This window comes from Lygodium microphyllum, chromosome 6, assembly GCF_053477565.2.
Source record: "Lygodium microphyllum isolate KBCC chromosome 6, Lygodium_microphyllum_v1.1.10, whole genome shotgun sequence".
Taxonomy (NCBI): Eukaryota; Viridiplantae; Streptophyta; class Polypodiopsida; order Schizaeales; family Lygodiaceae; genus Lygodium; species Lygodium microphyllum.
Window position 1 is genome coordinate 106,564,184 of NC_141140.1, and position 16,723 is coordinate 106,580,906.

Genomic DNA, 16,723 nt, shown 5'->3' on the forward strand with positions numbered 1-16,723 from the left:
CAACAGAGTGGCATGTCCTGTGACGATAGCAAAGACCCATCCCATGGGTGCATAGGGAAACAGAAATGTACTTGATACCAACTGTCGTAATGTCCCTCAAGCCTCACCTCTCAATAATTGATTGAAGAAACACTAGTCACACTCAACCCACTCTCTGTCTCACTCTCTGTTGAAAGATACAGAAGGGAAATCTGTTCCTGAAACCCATTGATGTAATCTTCATTGTCACTTTGCAGAGGTTGTATGCCTTGTGCGCATTTGATGGTGCAACTGTGCATCCTGCCTTGTGCCGGCATACAGTGCAAGAAGGAAGGTAAGGGAGCCTTATGGTGCAGTGCACAGGAACAGATCGTGTGTTGTGCATTGAGAGGCCCATCCCCTACGCGTGCAACACTCCAATCACACATCTCACCTCTTATTTGATTTGAAGGGAAAGACTAGTCACTCACCCCACCCTCTGTCTCACGCTCGCTGATAGATACAGAGGGCAGCCCATACTCACGTCCCCATCCTGTTAGGATGAAAGCTTGCATCACTCAAGGGGTTGGTGATGAAGATCGCTTTGTCTGTTGTTATCATCAGGATATTGAAGATGAGATGTACCTAGGGAGGTAGCCAACAAGTCTGGCACTTCAATGATTTGTATGAAAGGTTGTTTGTTAAAGAGAGCAGACGGATTGATATCGTAGAGACAGCGCACCAAGGAAGGTGGCTTCAAATTGCTTTTGGAAAGGTTTTGGTGATGAATCGGCTATCCTGAACTGCAGTGTGTTACCACCTTTTCCACAACTAGCTTCCCGCCCAAGGGTGTTTCCACCTTTTCTTTGAATGAGGCCTGCTATGATAGGGAATTTCTTCCTTTTCTCCCATAACAGTTTGTTTGTTTTGTTTTTCTTTCTTTTTTCTTAAATAAAAGAATGGTATAAATACCACGACCAACCTCGCCACCATTGCTGGATCAGACGAGAAGAGAACAAGGTAGGGTTGAGAGGTATTTATGAGGGGCTAGCAGAACGAGACTGCCTCATGAGGAAGATCATAAGGGCTACCATAAGCACAAGAAGAATGACAGTGCGACGCCCAAAAAGAAGAGGGTAGGTCGACTGTGATTGTCAAGATCCCCAAGGAGGGAAGTACTTCTTCAAGCAATAGCTATTTATCAGAAAGGGATCCTCGGAAACGTCAATAGCTTGCACTTGGACAGAGCCATTTGGGTTGACAACAAGTACCTTTTACGGGCCCATCCACCGTTGTTGAAGCTTGCCAGGAAACTTGCTTAATCTCGAATCATTGGCCAAGACAAGATCACCTTCTTTGAACTCCTTTTTCTTGATGAAACTGTCATAATAGGCCTTGCGTCGTGCTTGAGTGGTTTCCATACACTGTAGGGCCATCCACCGAATCTCATCTAAACATTCCAAGTGCAGGAGACGGCATTGCAGAGACTCGTCATCTCCCAAGCGCTCTTTGATAGCCACTCGCAGAGAGGGCAACTCTAGTATAACAGGGAAAACGGCTTCTGTACCATACACCAACTGGAAGGGTGTCTGTCTTGTAGCTGTTTTATGGGAGGTTCTGTATGCCCAGAGGGCCTATGTAAGTCGATCGTCCCAGTCACGACGATGTGCAGCAATTGTTCTTATCAAGATCGAGCAGAGGATGCAATTGGTGACTTCAACTTGGCAGTTGTCTCTAGGGTAATAGGGAGTGGACTTACGATGGCAGATCTTATACGGCTCTGTTAACTCCTCCATGATTTTGTTAAGGAAATGAGTACCTCTGTCACTTACTAGCTTGAGGGGACTGCCAAAACGGGTGATAATATTCTCGTACATGAACAGGGCTACGTTGTTACCATCATCCCGCTTCAGAGCTTTAGCTTCACACCACTTTGTGACATAATTCGTACATATTAGGGTGTATCTGTTCTGCTTTCGTCTGGTAGGCGGATCAATGGGACCCTCGAAATCAATCCTGCACTTCTCGAATGGCTTTAGGGAAAGAATAGGTTGCAGTGGCATGGCACTTGTTTTGGTGGGTTTCCCCATTCGCTGACAAGCATCACATCTGTTGCAATAGTTATATGCATCCTTGTGGAGGGTCGGCCACCAATATCCTGCTAACAGAGCCTTCCTAGTTATTGCTTCTCCTACAAATTATCCCCCACATGGTTCGTCATGGCATGCTTTCAATACTATTCCGATTTCATCTCCTGCAACACATCTTCGCAACACTTCATCTTTGCCTTTCTTGTACAATGCACCGTCTAACAAGGTGTAGGGGGCTAATTCTAACAAAAGATTCTTCTTCTCATGGCTTGAGATGCCAGGAGGATATTTTTGAGTTGCTAGGAGGTTGGCTATGTCTGCACACTAGGGAGTAATTGTTTCAACTAGAAACAAGGAAGCATCAGGAAGGTCTGGATCATCCTGTTCCTCTTCTATAGTTTGAGGGATCTGTAATAGATGATCGACTAGGACATGATAACGCCCAGACTTAGTGACCACTTCGAAATAGAACTCTTGGAATAGGAGCAACCATCTCATCAGTTGTCCTTTAACATCTACTTTGTTCATCAAGAAGGACAGGGCTTCATGATCCACGTAGAACTTGAAATGCATTGACAGTAAATAGTGTCAAAACTTCTCCAGTGCAAACACCATTGCTAAGCACTCAAGCTATGTCACTGTGTAGTTCCGTTCCCTATCAGTGACCTTTTGGCTTGCATACTGTATTGGTTGATCTAATTTAGAGGGGCCCTTTTGACATAGGACAACACCCAGCCCTTTAACTGATGCATTTGTGTGCACATGAGACTCCTTCGTCCAGTCAGGAGGCTGCAAGATAGGTGCTTGGATAAGGCACTGTTTTAGGGTATTAAAGGCTTCTTCATAGTCATCAGTCCAAAGGAAATCTGCATCTTTTCTTAGGAGCTTGTGTAGAGAGGCTACCTTGGTTGCAAAATGTGCAATAAATCTTCTGTAGTAGCCCACATGGCCAATAAATCCTCTCAATTGCTTGAGGTTTGTTGGTGCTGTCAAGGCAGCAATCTTCTCAATCTTCGTCGGGTCTGTTGCAATCCCTTATGCAAAGACAATATGACCCAGAAGAACTCCTGATGAGATGGCAAAGGCACATTTGTCGGGGTTGAGAGAGATCCCATACTCTCGACATCTTTCAAAGCATTGCTCTAGGTGTCTCCAATGCTCACGTATTAAGATATAGACACAGAAGTCATCGAGATACACCTCAATGAAATCATGCAAATGATTTTGGAAGGTGGCAAGAGCATTGCAGAGCCCAAACGGCATCACTCTATAGGCATAGGTTCCCCGTTCTGTGGTGAAGGTTGTTTTGGATTGGTTCTTTTCTACAATTTGGACTTGGTTATATCCGCTGAATCCATCCAAGAGGGAATAGAGCTCATGGCCTGCCACTATGTCAAATAGTTGGTATGTAAAAGGGATAGGGAAATGATCCTTCTTCATCTTCGAAATCAGCTTTCGAAAGTCCGCACATATTCAAAGTTTCCCATTCTTCTTGGGTATTACCACAATGGGTGAATCCCATTCACTGTTAGCCACAAGATAAATAAATTCGGCTTCAAGAAGCTTCAATAATTTGGCCTTCACCAGAGCTGAATATATAGGATTCATACGCCTTTGTCTCTATCGCACAGGTTTAGAATTAGACTCTAGGTCAATGTGATGTTAGCATACTGTGGGATCAATCCCCTTTAGGCCTTTGTACGACCAAGCAAACACGTCTAAGTTCTCCATTAGTAAGTCTTGCAGGACCACTAGTTCTTCTTTTGGAAGATTGAGACCCACTTTCAGGTGACGTTCAGTACGGTCAGTATCCAAGAATCTCACTTGCCTTTTATCTTCCACTTTGTAGATAAATGTCCCACGGATTGCTTCTGGAGAGAGGTCTGACTCCTTCAAGGGAGTAGTGTCATCATCTGATGTTCCACTAGAACCAGTGTCCTCCTTCTGAACAGATGACTCATTTTTCTATTGAGATTGCTGGAAGGGTATCAGAGCTTTGTCTGCTTCTGTGTGAGTGGTGATTTCTTTTGGACTTAGGGATGCATCTTCAGAGGATGCATCTAGGAATGTCACATAGCAGGGACCTTCTATAAGCCATGGCTCTAATGACTTTGGCTTCTGTTGACAAGGGGCATCATCCTCATCTTTCCTCCAGTCTGGATGGTCAGGGCGACCTAAACCACTAGTGAATTTAATTTTTATACCTTTGATCATTTACTTATGCAGATTCTACATACTTTGTGGTCCATTGGTCAACCCAAATGGAACCATGGTCATTCCATCCAACACCCCAAGATCTTTGACCTCTGAGGTCTCTGTAAGGATATTAACAAGATTGTCCACTATCAGAGGAATGTCTTCATTTGCACTTTCATAACCTACTTTGTTTTCTTTCTCATCATTTTCATCCTCTTCCTCTGGAGGCTTTGTCTCTACTTCTGTAGAGGCTCTGTACGAGAAGAACAGATCCTCCTCTGTGTCTGCTTCTGCTTCTGTCTCTGTCTCTAGCTCTGTCTTTGCGACTGCCATGTAACAAGGAGAACAGTACATCCATGCTTCTATTTCGCTGTCAGAGGTGATTTCAGAAGTCAATTCGGGTTGAGGCAGGAGGTATTCTCCCATGGATAAAGACTTGGCTTCCTTTGGTAGTTGGCTTACAATGCTCACTATTAGGGACTAAGCCTCTATTTTCTTGGGAAAGATTTATTTAACAGCCTCTTCATCTCCTAATGTACCGTCTATTACTTCATTGGAGGAGCCGATTATGACTTTGATGGATGTGGATCCATTGCCTTTTTGTGATCCATACAATTTCAACACCACTTTATGGGGTCCTCTGCCTAGGGTTAGGGTTCCTTTGAACCAATCCATCCTAGCTCTTGCTTAAAAAATCCAAGGTCTTCCCAGCAGCAGAGGGTATGAGGTCCGATAAGAATTTGATTTGACCACCAAATACGTCAGCCAATAGTCTCTTCCTACAAGGGTTGTTTTTACATATGGGAGGATGCCCAACGGTTTAATTCTGCTTTGATCTACCAATTTGATAAGCCATTATGTAGGTTGAATTCCTTGCAAACCTAGATCCTTCATTGTCACATCCATCATTATGTTTACTGATGAGCATCCATAAATCAATGCATCTGAAATAAAGCATCCTTCTATCCATACACTAATCTTTGGGGTTCCAAGATCTAGGAAGGCGTTAGCCACATCCACTTCCTTCACAGGTTCGAAGGCTCTGTTGGACTTTTTTGTTGTTGGGGAAGCAATCCTTAGGCCACGTCTTCGAGTCAAGATGCTTTTGAATTTCTTTCGGCAACTGGGGGACAACATCAGCAACTGTCGAAACATTAAGTTTTGTTTAAAAATGCTTAGGTATTTTACCAAGTCATATTCTTTGATAGGATCCACGGGCTTCTCCAGCAGCCTGCTCGGGAATAGGGCTACACCCATTTTCATCTTTCCTTTTTCTTCTAGCAATGGCAACATCGGCACTTCCTCTATTTCTCGAGGTGCTTCTATATCGTCTATCTCCTGGGCCTTTGGTCCTGTTTCTGGGACTGTCTCTGTGACTCTCTATGGCACTGTAGTACTCTGTACTGCATTGTTCTGTCCTTTATTGCTATGTCCCTTTGTTGGCAGGTTGAACTTCACAGTCTTGGCAAGGGAGTTGTTCTCTTTCTAGACAACTGGTTCCTTCTTCTTGGCACGTGTGATAACAACAACTTCCAACTCTACCAAATTGGAGGCAGGCTCTTGTGCCTTCTGTTGGCTATCAATGGCATTGGCCTTGACAGGGGCTAGACTTGGACAGTCCTTTGCAGTGTGGCCTTCTCCTTTGCATTGGCTGCATAAGGGCTTGTAATTCACATATCTTCTAGGGTTTGGACAATTCAGTGAGATATGACCCTTTTCTCCACATATGTAACATTCCACCTCTGATCTCTGACCACCACCAGAATGTCGTCCTCTATAACTTTGAGAGGGAAATCTCATTGGACCGAAATTAGGACCAAACTCCCTAGGCTTTGGTCCAATGTCCTATGTTTTCATTTTGGATTCTAGCAAGTTGAATCTTGCCTTTTCATCTTTCTATCTTCATTCTGCATCTCTTTTAGAGAGAAAATATCCTATGTATGGTTCTTTCGCAAATAGTAGGAATAGAAGGCTCCAAGAATAGTTGGTTTCCAGGTACACTCAGTGGCTAAATGTCCCGCTTGATGGCACTTTCTGCACCATGTATTAGAAAGCATCACATCTCTCCTACCTCCTGTAGGAGTGGATATATTGGCGGTATTCACCTTCAGCATTTGTAGCTACTCTGTAATCACATCCATAAGCTCTTTCTTGATACTTGCAACTAAGTTGGATAAGTAGTCCTTCAGATTTTCACCTCTCGAAGTACTTGTAGTAGGGTTTTGGGAAGCTTTTGTAATTACTGCATATACTGGTTGAGTTGATCGAGAGGGTCCTCTATTTTGGTTCTGATTCAGAGCTCCTGCTGCTGAGACTTGGGGTTGTTGAATCCAGTTGGTAGGGTTCCACTGTTGTTGAGTCGCCATTGGAGGAACTATTTGAGGCCACTGTTGTTGTGGTTGAACCATCATTTGAGGCACTGTCGTTTGTGGTGACCACAGTGGATTAGGTGCACTATACTGCATCACAGTTTGCATCTTGGGATAGGGGTAGGGAATTGTCCCTGGGACTGCATTTGGTGGGTATACCATTCCTGGCATGGGAGCAGGTAAGACTCCTCTTCCTGGTGTCATTGACAGCCTTGCTTTAACTTCGTCATACAATCTTGCACCTTCCACTGCAGCTTGCAAATTGACTGGTCTTCTCAATTCCACAAACTTGCAAACTTTTGGATGTAGGCCTCTAAGGAACACTCCTTTCTGGATATCTTCGTCCAAATGATGGTTAGTCCATCTCTTCAAGATGGATTCCATTCACGAGACATAAGATTCTACTCTTTCGCCCCAAAGGGCTGACTTAGGTTCATGAACTCCTCTTGCATCCGCTCTTCAAATCCTTCACACCTGAATTTAGTGAGGAAGGCCAACTTCAGATTGTCCCATGTGCCAAAAGTTCCTACTGCTTGTCTCTCATGGCTAACCAATGCTCAGGGGTTTTGGCATTATTAGCCACACATGCTACCATAAATTCTACTACATGAAGATTGGGGTCTTCATTGTACTCTCCCTTAAAAGTTGACAATGGGACTACATTTGTTGGCCTGTCATCAATATTTCTAGGATGAATTTGACTAGGAAAGGAACCTTGAGTCGCCATGGGGACTTTTGTAAAGAGCGCTTTTAGGGCGTCAAAGGAGACGTCTGATGCAAGCTCATTCTCAGCCTTGATTGAAAATCAATCACATAGTATTCCTCTTCATTGTCTTCATAGTTTTCTCTCTCAATCTCTTATAGAAAGATACATTGTCTTGATAGAATTGACTATCTCTCTCTCTCTCTCTCTCTCTCTCTCTCTCTCTCTCTCTCTCTCTCTCTCTCTCTCTCTCTCTCTCTATCAATAATACATTATCTCCTCACTAAAATACTCAATAATGGCACTCAATAATCCTTCTTAGGTCGTGGATGCACCTCCCAAAAGGTATGTCTGATGCGAAGAGACACTAGAGACATCATAGTGTCCTGTGAGATCCAGCTTTTATCACTTTTCTTTTAGACAAGAAGAAAACACTTCCCAAAATGTCCATACATCCAACATAACACTCAATAGAAACAAACAGAACAGACTACAGAGCAACAGGACTACAGAAATATAGAACCTTAGATCAACAGAGACTATAAAAACCATAAAAACCAAACCAAAACCAATTCCATCTTTCATAAACCTTTTAACACCACCTTAACCATCTCTTAAAACATCCATTCAACCACAAAAAAAAAAACAAAACAAAACAGAAGAAAATCAAACCTTACAGAACCAAACAGAGAGACTCACAAAACCCTTCAGAAAATTATATCCTCATTAAAAACCAACATAAACCCTTCAAACATACTCAAACCATTCCAAACACTTCAAAACATCTTCAAATTCAAACAATCCATCACCAAAAACAGCCATTCAGCAACAAAAACAATAAAAAATCAGCCAGAAAAAACATATCATTTCAGCACTCAATAAGGGGATAATAATTATGACTAGATTTATATGATTTTTCAAATTTCAATTGGGTTGGTTGTTATGATATTTGTGTAAATGATTAATAATTGGGAATTAATGCTAGCCATATTTACAGAGAGAAAAAAAAGAGAGAAAATGATTAATAATAGGGAAATAATGCCAATCACATTGGCACTGCATATAAGATATAAAGAGGCTCATTTTTCAAGATCATTTAGTATTAAATCAAGTTTGTCTTATCTTTACTTCCTTGCATAGCTTCCATGGTTGCCTTCTCTTTCTTTCTCTTTTTCTTATCTTTCTCTCATCTTCTAATATTTCTCTCTCTTTTGTAGTCTTCTCTCATTTTCCTTCTCTCTTAGATTTCTTCTCAATGGATGTATCGGAGCTTTAGTCTTTGATCCATTTTTTCAATAATTTTTATACCCATTTTTCATCTATTTTCTTTTAGACAATCGATTTTACCATAGGTGCAATAGATATATGCTTTCATAATGAGTAGCATTTCATGCACATATAAAAGACATCATATCTAGAGCTATTCATTGGAGCTTTGGAAAAGTTTGGCAGGATCAAGGTTCAAATGGTAGCTCATCACTTTTTCTCCGTGAGGTTGTTTTTAGAAGTACTTTGGCGAAAATAGGCTTGCAGGAGTTAACAGAGGTTTAAACTGTGGTTACTTTCTAAAAAGAGCATCTTCTTTCTCATTTTTTCAAGCTTCCATGGAGTTCTTAGTCAGAAATCTTCATCTCTCTTCTTGAGTTTCAATCTTCTTCAAGATCAAATCATCCAAAATTAAAACTTGCCAAAGGTCATTTGGAGCATAGTAACAATCATTATGCATTGTTCATGATCAATTGAAGCCTTCAAAATGCTACTCATAAAATGTAACACAATTTTTTGCTGAATAATAGATAATCCTACATTGAATCTTAGCAACAATTGGTCATTTATTTGATGTTTAATCAATCAATCAGCATGAAGTTCATGCAATTTTCTAGTAGGGGGAAGGGCAAGAAGTGAGCTTTTTGAGTGAGTTTTTTTGGGCAACCCCTTTATTCTTGTTCCACATAGTTCACTTATTCCACTTTTAGATGTACCCACCTCCACTTCCACTTCTACCACTACCACCACCACCACCACCACCATTATAACTCTGCCACTACCACCACCATCACTATTTTTACCACTACCACTATCACTACCACCACATTTACTCTCTCTCTCTCTCTCTCTCTCTCTCTCTCTCTCTCTCTCTCTCTCTCTCCCCCCCCTAAACAACTCATTCTCTCCATCTCTCTCTTTCTTTATCTCTCTCTCTCTCTCTCTCTCTCACATATAGACATTCACACACACACACACACACACACACACTCTCTCTCTCTATCCTAGTCTTCTCTCTGCCATATCCATCTCTCTCTCTAAATCAGAGAGAGAGATGGGATCAACACACACACACACACACACACAAACGCACAAATAGAGAAAGAGACAATTTGATGTAGATATATATATATATATATATATATATATATATATATATATATATATATATATATATATATATATATATATATATATATATATATATATATATATAGAGAGAGAGAGAGAATATGGGGAGAGAGAAGACAAGGAGAGACAGAGAGGGGGTTTGAATTTTTTTTTCCAAAAAAGGGGCATCAAATTTCAACCCCTAGCTCTCTCTCTCTCTCTCTCTCTCTCTCTCTCTCTCTCTCTTTGTCTCTTTATCTATCTATCTATCTATGATAATTAGAGCTTAGGTTAGAAAGAGCTTTTGGGGTATTTGCTAGAATGAGTGTATGTGATGGGAGGAGGAACTTGGGTTCAAAGTTACATCTAAGGGAGAGGTGTTTTGATATTCAAGTGTCCTTTGGGTCTTGTGGGTCACCTTGAAGCATAAATTTATTTATCTTCAAGAGAGGTTCAAAGTGAAGTTGCCAAGTGGCATCGAATCCCCTTTAGCTTAATAGATAAGTTAGTGTATTTCATGTTCATTTTTGTATAGATGGGCCTTTTGTTTCCTTTCAAGAAATTAAATTGGGTTAAAGTTGAAGGGCTACTAAAGACCTATTTTTTGTCCTTTGATGTTGTAAAGTCTTGGCCTTTTATTTCTTGGGACCAACTTACATCATTTAGAGTGATGGAGCCCCTTAGGGAGAGGTCTATGTGCTTGTGATTCTCCCTCCTTAAAATAATTACGTTAAATAAACCTTGGAGCATTATTCTTAGGCATCAAATAGCCAACAATAGAATGAGGGGACTGTAATGGGTGGCTGTTTATGACATGATTCTCTTTCCTAAGTTTGACAATGTGAAGATTAAATAGTCAAAGCTAGCTTGATGGATGGATGGTGCTTGGAAAAACATCCTTAGAGATACTCAACAATTAGTTAATGCTTAGAAAATCATCCTTATGGACGCTAAATGGGTTTTGAACATTGAGAGGCAAGGGTGGGGGGATAAAGATTTTTTGTGCAATTTTTTGCACCTAAGAAGGCGGTGCCGGTGTTGGCCTTTCGGGTGCAAAAAATTTGTGAAAAAAGTATTTGCACACACACACACACACACACACTCTCTCTCTCTCTCTCTCTCTCTCTCTCTCTCTCTATTGATGTAATATTCCCGCTCAAAAATATTACTAAACTTGACTCCCTGCACGTCGTGTAATACCTGTGCAAGGATATCACCTGCATCGTAATTACCAACAGCTTAATCCGTACCCCACACGCGCAAAGATCAGGCCTCCGCATTGTGAAATTGAGCCCGGGGGTTCAAGTCTGCATAACCACGGGGAAACACCCTTTTGAAAGGGGAAAAAATGGATAATGATGCAAATTAAGCAAATTTCTTTAAGTTCCCCCAGCCGATGCATGGCTAGAGGGAAGGGAATGGGAGAAGGAGGTGATGTGGTGAAGTTGGTGTATGGGGGGAGAGCCATGCACGAGCCACGTGGTGGCTTCCCTCTCCCCCCCTTAAGCTATAAAAACCCACCCTTAGCTTTGGATTGGAGGGAGGAGGAGCCTGTGATGCTGCCGTGATTCACGATCGTGGAGAGGAAGAAGACACTGCTATCGCTGTCGTGAAGATCGCTACCTTGCCATGCCCAGTCCGTCGACTATTGCTCGTACTCCCGCCGCTAAGTCGCCAGCAAATCCCCCCTTTCGTCGTCGACTTCCACACATTATTGGCCTCCACGTTTCTTTTGGAAGCTCTTTAGGAGCTTCTTGGGAAGCTTCTAAAGGTGGCTTTCTCTAAGCCCCCATTCCCACAAGCCTTCTCGTAAAGCCCCCATTCCCACAAGCCTTCCCATAAGCCCAAAGTCCACAAGCCCCAGCTTTTTAAAGATCTGCAATTCGGTGAAGGAATCTCTTGCGTACGAGAGAGAAGGAAAATCTTGAGGCTATTTGGAGAACGCGTAGAAGCGAGGGTAATCCGCGGAGTTCAAGTCCTCAACGATGACTCGCAAGAAGGCACGCCTACGGGAGGTTCTTCTCCTAACATTCACGTGGACATCACCGCGGATCCACAAACCCAGGTTCCACGAATTTATTTTCCACATAAAGAAATGCTTTAAAGCACTTATGCATGTTTCTAATTCACCTAGCATAGGGATAATGCATTTCTCGCTTATCGTTAGTTCAAGTAATAGTGATAAAAGTACATTCGATAAATTATCTCTTTGAAAGATAGATAAGGATTGGTGCATATCATGAAACTGAATCGTTTGCATTTCCAGAGTTGTCCGTCTTAGGAGATTAGCTGCATGTTGCTATTTTGGGTGCATTTCCAAAGTAATGAGTCTAAACACCTATTACTTAGGGCAAAGGAATGAAATTGTTAAGTGCATTTTTGACTGGACATGGAAGGAATAAGCATATGTCACATTTTAGGCAATATCTTCCTTGTAATGTTTCATGAGGAAAAGTCGTTAACACCCGTAGGATGTTATCCAAAAAGAAATAGCAGAGCACGAAAATGATTTTATGGACTTGCATGTGGCATGTGCTTGCATAATGGAATAAGCCAACACTAGTCCTACAATATTCACTTTGCATGAACTTCATTAACTACGTTGTAGTTAGGAAAGGGTTGCATGTTGCACATTCGTTGTGCGTAAATTTCAATTCATCGAGTGGCATTTAGAAAGGATTGCATGGCTTATCAAAGCATGAAACTCAAATGCCTAGACAAAAAGGTTGTAGGCATGATTCTTTGATGTAAGTCCTAGTAGGTCCTATGAAAGTTATTCTGCAAATTATCATGCGTTTTGACTTTTAGTAGGAAAAGATAGGGTTATTGCGAATCTAGTGGTACGTAGAAGAAATGAATCGCATGTTTACATGTATTGTGACATTTTGCAACTATTTTTCTCCTTTAGATCAAGTTTATCATCCCTAGGAAAGGCTCGTCCTTGTTGCAAGACAAGTAGATCAAATTATCTAAATCACTTAACCTACAAGGGATTTGTATAGGCATGGTTCAGTCGATACGATAAATACCCCAAGTGCTAACTATGGTTTAGCATACAGTACGTGGAACGAAGATGGACGGGTGATTCAGGAATCTATTACATAGCTGCCCACCGGTTTGCATATCTTCGAACCAACCTAAAGAGAATCAAGTGGTTGGAGGACCTGAATATCGTGAAGCTATTCATCTTTGTTGAGGCTCACGTAAACGCAACCTTACATGTTGAAGGTCGAAAGGTCAAGCTGAACACGTATGTGTACGAGGAAGTGACCCGCATAATCCCCGCCGACAGGATCAAGGTGTTGGGACGCTACGAGAAGAATGGGTACCACAGGAAAGGATATCCTAATCTTCTGATGACTTATCGATTCCTGAAGATCCATGACCCAAATCCATGTGAGGAAGGACAACTTCAAGTCGTCCCATGTGCCAAAATTTCCTACTGCTTGTCTCTTATACCATTGAAATGTCGTGCCCTTGAAAGTGGCAGGGAATATTGCTAACCAATGCACAGGGGTTCTGGCATTGTTAGCCACACATGCTACATAAATTTTGCTACATGAAGATCAGGGTCTTCATTGTACTCTCCCTTAAAAACTAGCAATGGGACTACATTTGCTAGCTTGTCATCAATATTTCCAGGACGAATCTAACTAGGAAGGGGATCTTGAGTTGCCATGGGGACTTCTGTAAAGAGTGCTTTTAGGGCGTCAAAGGAGGCTTCTACTGCGAGCTCGTTCTCAGCTTTGATTTTTGCCTTCTCTCTTCTCATGTACCTCTGGACTCGTTCTAATGCTTGCCTCTTTATTACGTCATTCATCAGGGGACTGGCTCCAACCAGTTGGTCTACACTCAACATGATAGTATCAGAAAGGGCTTCAATCTCTGAGGGATTCTCTGGCCAACATCTCCTCTACTTTCTTCTTTTCAACATCTCTAAATTCGGCTTTCAAACCACTACAGAGGGGAAGATATTCTGTTCTGAAAGTATCAAAACTCATTCTTCTTAGGATTGTTGTTGTGTCATTATAATAATGCCAACTTCTAAGGGTTTCAACAGTATATGTTGTGAAAAAAACTCTGTCTACCAACTTCCAGTGGGTTGCTAATTGGACAAACAGAAGATTGTCGGTGCACCAAGCATCCCATGTATCTTGCTGTTGAGCATCCACGAACAAATTCCAACTATTTTCCTTCTTGTTTTCATGAACCTCTACAGACCACGACTCTTGAAGCTTCTTCACAATTTCCCACTTGATGATGTATGAAAACTTCTCAATGAATGCCAAATCTTCCATGGATGGTCATTCTCTTTGTTTTTGCTCTTCAGTTTATTCCCAAACAATTTGCCACCAAGATGCAAGTTTCTGCTGCTTCAACAGGAAGAGGAAATAGTCCACCACATAGAGCATGCATCATGATGGTGATATGTTTCCGCCATTGTGGAATGAACTTCTTGTGGAAAGTGGCTTTGATAATGAGAATCTCCAACTCTTCAGTGGAAGAAGGAACTTTCCAAACTTCCATTGAATTCTCCTCTTCTTGGCAATGCCATTTTCTTCATTTTCAGCCTCTTCTGATGCTTGTTGATGGCAAGTTTCCCTAGCTACGCACAAAAAACATGGAGCCCCAAGAGGAACACCAAGGAAAAGGGAATTCTCTTGCAAGAAAATATATCTTGTAACATCAACAAGCTTTTATTTTATTCTTTTGATTATCAAAACAAAGAAAACAACAATTCTTCATGCAGCATCATAGTAGATATCTCCCACGGATTTGATAGAATCAACCATAATCTTCAACATCTTCATAGAATCCTTCAATAGAACAATGAACACAAAAGAATACACCATCTTTTGAATGGAAATCAATCACATAATATTCATCTTCAATGTCTTCATAGTTCTCTCTCTCAATCTCTCATATACAATTACACTGTTTTGATAGAATTGTCTATCTCTGGCTCTCTCTCTCTCTCTATCAATAGTACATCATCTCCTCACTAAAATACTCTCATAATAACTCTCAATAATCCTTCTTAGGTCATGGATGCACCTCCCAAGAGGTATGTCTGATATGAAGAGTCACCAGAGCCATTACAGTGTCTTTTCACAGCTCAGTACTGTCACTGTCACTCAGTCTTGTCTTCAGTCTTTAGCAGAGTCACCAGAGCCATTACAGTGTCTTTTCACATCTCAGTATTGTCACTATCACTCAATCTTCTCTTTAGTCTTTAGCAGCTGATTCTTCCATTTATTTTAGCTCTTTTGAAATTAGATTAATCCTTTCCAAAAGTTAGAAAAATTTTCCAAAGTCACACATACATTCTACAGAACATTTACATAAGGTCTACAGAACACTACAGTATAGTACCAAAGCAGCTACAATACAGTTACAGTACAAAGACAGAGCAGAGACAGAAGCTCTACAGAAGGTCTACAGAGGGTTACAAAAGGTCATCAGAACCTCATAACTCATACTCAAAACATTCCAAACTATCAAAAACTATTCAATAAGCTTCCAAAAGATCTCAATCTTCATCAATCATCAATCTATGCTTCATACAGAAGAAAATCAAAACAAAACAGAAGCTATATAGAAGGTATAGAACCAATCAGAACCTATCAGAACATCATAGAGCTTCATATCTCCACTGAGAATCATTATGAACTTCCAAAAAATAATAAATATAATCCAAAACACTCTCAAACACTTCTATTAACAACCATACATCACTCTAAATCCATCAAAAGTCAATCATTTAGACCCCAAAAACAACAAAAATCAATCAAAAATTCAGTCTTTTTCCACTCTCAATAGAACATCATAATATAGCACCAACTAACCCTGTAAAAGTTTCAAAACATTGATTGATTGTGGCAATACGCATTCCTTTATCTCACCAGCTTGTGCAAGAAGATTAGGAATAGCCACAATAGAAGCACCTACCTTGCTTGTGGAATTAGCAAATGGTCGTGAGGTCACTTGTACCAAGCAAACTGCTAAGGTGGAATTCTTTCTAGGAGGAAAGTTGACTTCGGTCAGATTCAGAGTCATGAACCTAGGTATCCATGAGTGTTTGCTCAGAATGGATTGGCTTAAACCTAATGATGCCCACATTCATTGTGGAAAGGGTCAAGTCTCCTTTTGAAACTCTGAAGGGGAATTGGTCACAACTCAAGGAGATGCTGGAAAGCCAAAAATTCAACTGGCCAAAGCATCTCAAATTATAAAGGGAGTTAGAAAGGGACTACTTGTCTACTTGATTAAGCTTAATAAGCTAGATCATAAGCAAGAGTCTAGTGAAGAACCTTCATGGCTAAAGGAGTACGTGGATGTATTTCTTGAAGAGCTGATAGAACTTCCGCCTCAAAGGGAAGTTGATCATGAGATCGGGAGCTGCACCAAGCAAAGAGGCCTTATAGAATGTCCATCCCGAAAGCAATTGAGCTGAAGGAGCAACTCAAGCAATTATTAGATTAGGGCTACATCCATCCTAGCAGTTCACCATGGGGAGCTCCAGTGCTATTCCAGAAGAAGAAAGATGGAACGATGTGGCTGTGTATTGATTACAGGGGGTTGAATCAATCAACCATTAAGAACAAGTACCCTATTCCTAGAATAGATGAACTTCTTGACCGTCTTCAGGGTGTGAAGATCTTCTCCAAGATTGATCTCAGGTCTGGATACTATCAGATAAGGATCAAGGAAGAAGATATCCCAAAGACGGCATTCAACACAAGATATGGACACTTTGAGTTCCTAGTCATGTTGTTCAGGCTTACGAATGCACGTGCCACCTTCAACAGGTTAATGCAGGATATCTTTAGGCCATATCTTGACGACTTTATACTCGTCTTGTTCGACAATACCTTAGTCTATTCCAAATAGAAAGAAGATCATGAACCCTAGCTTCGCATTGTCCTTGAGACAATGAGGGCACACAAGCTTTATGCCAAAATGAAGAAGTGTGCATTCTTTAAGCATCAGATTGAATATCTAGGATTCATCGTATCAGTGGAAGGAATCTC